The sequence below is a fragment of the Apium graveolens genome, chromosome 2 (assembly GCF_009905375.1).
Source record: "Apium graveolens cultivar Ventura chromosome 2, ASM990537v1, whole genome shotgun sequence".
Classification (NCBI taxonomy): domain Eukaryota; kingdom Viridiplantae; phylum Streptophyta; class Magnoliopsida; order Apiales; family Apiaceae; genus Apium; species Apium graveolens.
In genome coordinates, this window is record NC_133648.1 from 311008611 (window position 1) to 311015958 (window position 7348).

At 37.6% G+C, this 7348-nt stretch overlaps 1 non-coding gene across 1 annotated transcript; it reads left to right on the forward strand.

Annotated features, from left to right (window-relative positions):
- Positions 1 to 1108: 1108 nt before the first annotated feature.
- LOC141709181 (small nucleolar RNA R71) lies at positions 1109 to 1215 on the forward strand. Its single transcript, XR_012569771.1, has one exon. It is a non-coding gene; the product is annotated as a small nucleolar RNA R71 (small nucleolar RNA).
- The last annotated feature ends 6133 nt before the right edge of the window (positions 1216 to 7348 follow it).

A 7348-nucleotide genomic window follows, 5' to 3' on the forward strand; every position in this document is an offset into this window, starting at 1 on the left:
CATCAAGCTTAACTTTCTGGGAGAGATGAGTAAAGTGTGAAGTTTGCCCTACCAATTTCATAAACTTCGCATAACTAGGCATCTGTTCAAGAGCTTTAGCGAAAGGTATGCTGATATGAAGTTTCCTAAACACCTCGAGAAACTTCTCAAACTGCTTATCCAGATTTTTCTTCTACAGCCTCTTAGGAAAAGGAGGTGGAGGATAGATTTGTTTATCCCCTGTATTACCCTCAGGAGGAGTGTGTTCCACAGTAGTCTTCCTTGGTTCCACTTCTTCTTCCTTCTACACTTCTTCCTCAGCCACAGCTTCATCTTCTGAAACTTGAGATTTTTCAGGATTTGCAACCTTCCCAGACCTCAATGTAATTGTCTTAACCTGCTCTTTTTCTTCCTTCTTGCCTGGAACTTCCGTGTCACTAGGGAGTGTACCAGATTGTCGATTCAACAAGGCATTGGCAATTTGCCTAATTTGATTCTCCAAGGTCTTAAAATAAACTGCTTGGCTCTTGCACATGAGCCTCAACTCCTCCAATTCAAATTTTTCATTAGCTTGTTGCAGCTAGAGTTGTTATCTTGGTGCATATTATGGTTGCTGAAAACCAGGGGGTTGTATTGCTTTGCAGCATACTGCTGATAAGGTTGCTGTACCGCATTCTGAGTATTGATCCAGCTGAAGTTGGGATGATTGTGGTTGTTGGGATGATAGGTGTCCGGAACTGGTTGCTGCGACCTCTGAAAGTTGCTCACAAACTGAGGTGATTCACTAGAAATAGCACACTGCTCCACCTCATGCACACCAGCACAAAGCTCACAAAAACTAGTGATTTGATTCACTCCATAATTAGCCAAAGAATCCACCTTCATCATCAAATCCTTAAGCTGAGCAGCTATAGCCGTACCTGCATCCACCTCCAGAATTTCTGCGACCTTGCCCTGAGGTAGTCTATGAGTTGGGTTCTGGTATTCATTAGCAGCCATCAGTTTAATCAACTCATAAGCTTCATCTTAGCTCTTAGCCCATAAGGCTCCACCTGATGTTGCATTAAGCATGGGTCTAGAAGTAGCACCCAACCCATTGTAAAAGCAGTTAATGATCATCCAGTCAGGAATCCCATTATGTGGGCACTTTCGAACCATCGCCTTATATCGCTCCCAAGCCTCACACAAAGACTCTCCAGACTGCTGAGCAAATTGAGTAAGAGCATTCCTGATTGCAGCAGTCTTTGCCATAAGAAAGAACTTAGTAAGGAACTTTTGAGCAAGATCTTCTCATTTAGTGATAAAGCCTGGTGGTAGAGAATGCAACCAACACTTAGCTTTATCCCACAAAGAGAATGGGAAAAGCCTTAGCTTAATAGCATCTTCAGACATATTTTTGAATTTAAAAGTGTCACAGATCTCGATGAAATCTCTAATATGTATATTGGGGTCTTCTGTCAGAGAACCCCCAAACTAAACTGAGTTATGCACCATCTGAATTGTGCTAGCCTTGATTTCAAAAGTGTTAGCCGTGATGGCTGGTCGTATAATGCTAGACTGAATATCATTAATCTTCGGCTGAGAATAGTCCATCAAAGCCCTTTATTCGCTTCTGGTTCACCCATTGCAACAAGAGCTTCTTCTTCAACTTTCTCAACTAAGACCTCTTCTACAACTTCCTCTTCTACTTTTTCTAGTGTTCTCTTTCGAAGTTGAGAACGTGTTAGCATACACGCTCTCTAGAGTACCTGAAAAAGCAACAAACAAAGAATTAAGTAATATATCCTAGTCAACGAACTTTAACGAACACTGATGTCAAGCACATAAACTAAAAATAACCACGATTCCCCGATAGCGGCGCAAAAAACTTGTTATGACGAAAACACGCGCTAATATTCATGCAAGTATACGCGATCGCAAGTAATATAGAATTATTTCTAGTTCATTCCCACAGAGACTGGTTTAGGTTAATTTCAATCAATGTACTTATGCAACAATGATATGGTTATTATTCAATGTTAAGACGAATAATAAATTGGTTTTGTTTATAACTAAGAGATTAACTAACATGAAACTAACTAAGAGAATTAAAAGGTTGATTTACGTATATAACATAAACATGGGATTCTAACTTCATTACTACTTCATTCAATAGCCTTTTTGTTCTTAATCTTAGCATGCAATGGTGATGACAACTAATCAGACAACACGAAACTAGTAAACACCAACTTTTGTTGCACGAATACCCTACTACCAGACATCCACAAAAGAGATAGAAGTTGAATAGACACCAAATATATTGAGACCCTATATGTCTATAGAATTTGACAACATAATGGTTTAATACGCAAGTTATCTATCGTGATTACATAGGGTAAGTTACCTACGAATCATTCATATCAAAAACATGAACCTATGTTAGCATGGCAAGTTCTAAACTTCTAAATTCACTATCGCTTCATTAGAAATTAACATGCTATCTTATAAGTTCGCGATGCTCATAAGACGAATAAGCACAACCAATACTAGTATATCATACAATCACCACACAATAAGGTATCAAAACATATTAACTATTGAAATCCATGAGCAAATCCTCTAAAACCCTACAATAATGATTAGCCCATAACCGAACTCATCCTCACCGTGGGTTCCGATGAAAGCATGGTATAACAAACTAGGTCTTTATAAAATGAATAATAAACATAGTATGTAATCCAGACTATTAGGTTCAACAAAATAAGAAACGAGCATCCAAGATTACAACTTAGAACAAAGAATCATAATAATGAACTTGATATTCTTCGCCTTCGTTGAATTGTGCTATAGGTCTTCTTGTTGTCTTCTCCTTAAGCTCCCACACGAAAAACGTCTTTTAGTTGTCTTTAAATAGCAGTCCAATTAATCCAAAAGCCCAGAAAAATAGTAATCTAATTGAAACATGAATCTGGAATCCCGACAAGGTGTGGACGCGCGCTTCACCAGCGCCGGCGCGCTGTCCTTCTCCTTCTCGGGCGCAGACGCGCGCTAGCACAGCGCAAGCACGCCGACCTTCTGGAAAAACTGAAATTGCCTTCTTTTATTACTAGTTCATGATGGCCTTTGCATGAGCAATCTTCATGACACCTGCCTATCACCTTTTTAGCATCAAAGCAACGCTAAATTGCCTTCTTTTATGCTGGTTCTTGATGGCCTTTGCACTAGCAATCTTCATGACACCTTCCTAACATCTTTTTAGCATCAAAGCAACGCTAAATCACCTTGATCCCTTATTTATGCCTGAAATACAAAACACTACAAAAACACATCAAAAATATAAATAACTTGAGTACAAAACATCAACTCAAGCCTTTATAGAGCACTCTAAGTGGACATAAATGCCACTTAACAGCTGTAGAAAGGTATACATGAATTTCTTGATCTCCCCGATACTGAAATAACAGTTTGAATTCCTCGAGTGGAATTTCAGCAGGTATGTTTGTTAACCTCTCCTCATCGGTGGCATATGCAGTAAAATATTTCGTCTTTGTACGACTCATGTACCCCTTCCAATCAGCATTAATTGACTTCAACACCCAGCCTTCCAACTCATTCAGAAATATTTACCGTTACTTACGTACAAATCAAAAATTAATTATTTAATTATTTTTTATTATGACCAATATTTTATATAAGCAAGGAAAGTGAGAAAAATTGCAGTTTAGAAGTTACCTTGGCATAATTCAGCAAAGTGAACTTTAAATTTTTAGGAACATCTTTCCAAGATTTATAGGTAAGTGGCACACACGTCTTCAATATCCAAAGAAATTGGCCAAATTCTGACATAACTTTTTCATTCTCGGATATAGGTTAGAATTCCTTATTCATGTCCAAGACAATTCTTTTGTCAAAGGGCCTTGTATGAACTTTATTCATAATTTTTGGCCCTCTTTTCTTTTTAGGAACTTCAAATGTAATTGTCAAGTATCTGTATGATGAAAGATAGACAATTAACACCAAATCATTTTATACATAATTCAAGTACACACTAGAAAGAACGACAACTGTGAAATTAAAGATGTTAACCTTGTTTGAATTTTTCTCCAATATCATGAAATACATCTTCTGCATCAACTCGCTCATTTGCAGTTCCACTTCCACTCCCAATTTATACATTTTTCTCAACATTTTATTTCTCTTGACGCTTCCGCTTAGCTACATAAGCAGTCCTTGTTCCTACTCCCTCATTTGTGGCTGCTGGATTTGTGCAGCAGGCTCCACCAGAACTGAAGCATGCGGTGCCTTGGTTGATGCATCTTTCTGTGGAACAATTATATGGTTGAACCATGAACGGGTTGTTGGTCTACCACCAGGAGGCTTTCTATTCATCTCTTTTTTAGTTCTCTATAGTGTAGAAAACGTTAATGTAATAAAATTAAATTTACAGGCATAATTAATATTCAATTAAAATGAACAAGTACTAGACATGACACACCTTTCTTTTTTCTCTCCATTATCAACTTCTTTACTTTCCACTGCTCCAGGATCTCCAGGATCATATTCAGAGCCTTCCTCTTGAATACTTTCTTTTCCTGAACCTTTTTCTTTCATCTCAGCTCTAACATCTGCCACTAGTATAGGCAAGCCTAGCTGCTTCAACTCTTGATTATTGTTGGTGATATTAATAGCCCTCTTTTTTTCATACTCTGTAAAGGGGTGGTAGAGGTAGGCCCTGTAAATAAATACAGATGCAATAATTAGAATTATTATGCAAGTATGCTAGAAGTTATACTAAAATTGTAATATGAAAATATTTAAATTGTTACTTTAATTTCATTTTCAGGTTGGGGAGGTTGGTGAGTTAGGTCCCGCAGATAAAATATGATGCAAATATTAGAATTGCATCACAATATATTGTAGTTTAATAAAGAAACTGAACATAATCTAGTCTTACTTCAATCTTATTTTCCCCCATTTTTTCATCTTCATTTGGTGGATTATGTAAATCCAATTTCCTCTTCACACTTGCAACTTTCACAATTGCGTCATGAACCTTTTAACCATTATGTGCTGATTTTGGATGACTGTTAAACTCTTGATTATTCAACTGTATTGACTTCTTGGGGTTGTTCACTTGCAACTAATTCAGCTGTGTAGACCCCTAAGGACTATTGACATCCTGTGGATTGTTAAGGCATGCTGACTTTCGAGGACTGTTTACATCCTGTGGATTGTTATGGCGTGCTGACTTCGGAGGACTGTTGCATACATCAGCTTGTTTCTTTTTTTGTTGCTGTTGGAGTTGGTGAGTGGTCATACACGTCTGTTTCACTAGATTTTTTGCTGCAATAAAATAGTCATCAGAACTAAAAGCAAGTGATATGTAGGCTAGATTTGAGCAGTAAAAATTGAGCAAATTCAAATAACAATACCCGCAAATAAATTTGGCATAGGTCGTATCACCACATGTGGCTGCATTTATTTGAAAGATTGGATCTTATGATCGACCACATTGTCAATATAAAAATCCAGGTAGCCCCAATTTTTTTACTCCTTTATCATGTTCATTAAGGTCTGCATCATTGCCACATAATTTCCACCCTTCTTTGTTTGTATATATTCCTCCAATTTTTGAGTATGTGAGGTCATCCTTAAAAAACTCCATTAGTACCATGTAAGACCACCTATCACGCTCAACATACTTAAAAATATTCAGGTTTCCTCCAATATAGCTATTATTCTAAAATTGACCCTTGTGGTAAATCCTGACATTGAATGAATCATCTACCATCCTGAAAAAAATCATACATAATATTAAATGTTTTTTTGAATAAATTGTTGCTTGAATTTATTTAATCACATCAAATTCTAGTACATGAGAAAGAAAACTAGGAGGAGTGACATGCCACTCTCCTTTATCTGACATAGAATAGGTAGCTCTAGCTAGAGTGTGTGTCACACTATTCGCAGATCTAAACGCAAACTGAAATAGCACTGGATTTATGTGCTTTAACAAGTGGATGCAATCACCCACTATAGTTCCAAAATATGAGTTATCAGAAGCTCTATTACATGCTTGAACTAGTACTCTCGAATGAGTTTCAAAAACACAGTTTTTATGCTGCATTTCAATGATCCATGATAATGCTTCCTTGAATGCAATTACCTCAGCTTTCTTTGGTCTCCATACTCCTACTATCTTCTTACATCTAGCTTCCAGAAACTCACCCCTTGCATCTCGAATAACTGCAGCACATCCAATACCATTATCCTGGAATATCGTCACGTCTACGTTCACCTTTACCCATCTTTCTTCCGGTTTTTTCCACCTTCTGTCTCCGTCTACTGTTCGACTATTTACCACCATTGTCTGAGCCTCTATCCAATCCCTCAACAGGTTATTAGCTGCTGCTACCACTCCAAATACAGACCCATTTATCTTCTCCCAAACCCATATATCTCTTCAATTCCATAAACTCCAACACATTATTCCCAACTGAACACATTGCTCTCTTGAAAAATTATTAAAGACTTTCCTGATCACTATACCATCTGCGTCATTAGGATTGTACTGCACATTTAAGAGCACCTCTGTCATATTCCAAAGAGATTTCACAAAACCACATTCAAATAAGATGTGAGTGTCCATTTCATCTGCAGAGTGGCACCAAGGGCATAGACCACCAATATTCACTTGTTTCATTACCAATGCACTAGCTGTTGGCAAACATGCTGTACAAACTCGCCATAGAAAGTTTGTAACTTTACCTGGTAATTTTAACGACCATAATTTAGTCTGGTACCCTTTATCAGCGGCATTCAGCTCACCTTGTAACCACCTATATCCACTCTTAATCGTATACTCTCCTTTCTCGTCAAACAGCCAGAACCATGAGTTCGTTGCATGATTCTTCGGCACTGGGATTTGCTTAATTAGCTCAACATCCCTAGGTTGAAAAATATCCTGAATTATATCAAAATCCCATAAACACGTATCCTTCTGCATTAACCTGTGTACTGAACTATGTTGAAGCTGCACATGTATTGGAGTTCTCATATACCCATCAACAATATATGGTAACCACGGATCACCCCAAATCCTTGTATCCCTTCCATTACCAATTCATTTTTGAGCCCCATCATTCACTACATCAATTGCTGCCACAATACTTCTCCATGCATAGCTTGGATTAGTACCTTATCTAGCATCTAAGAAACTTGAATTAGGGTAATATTTCTCCTTCATAACTGCAGAGACTAAGGAGTTATTTTCTTTAAGCAACCGCCAACCCTGTTTAGCCAGCATAGATAGATTAAATTTCCTTGGCTCCCGCATACCCAAACCTCCATACTGCTTATTACTTCCATTTCCCCAAAAGAATGCATTCAT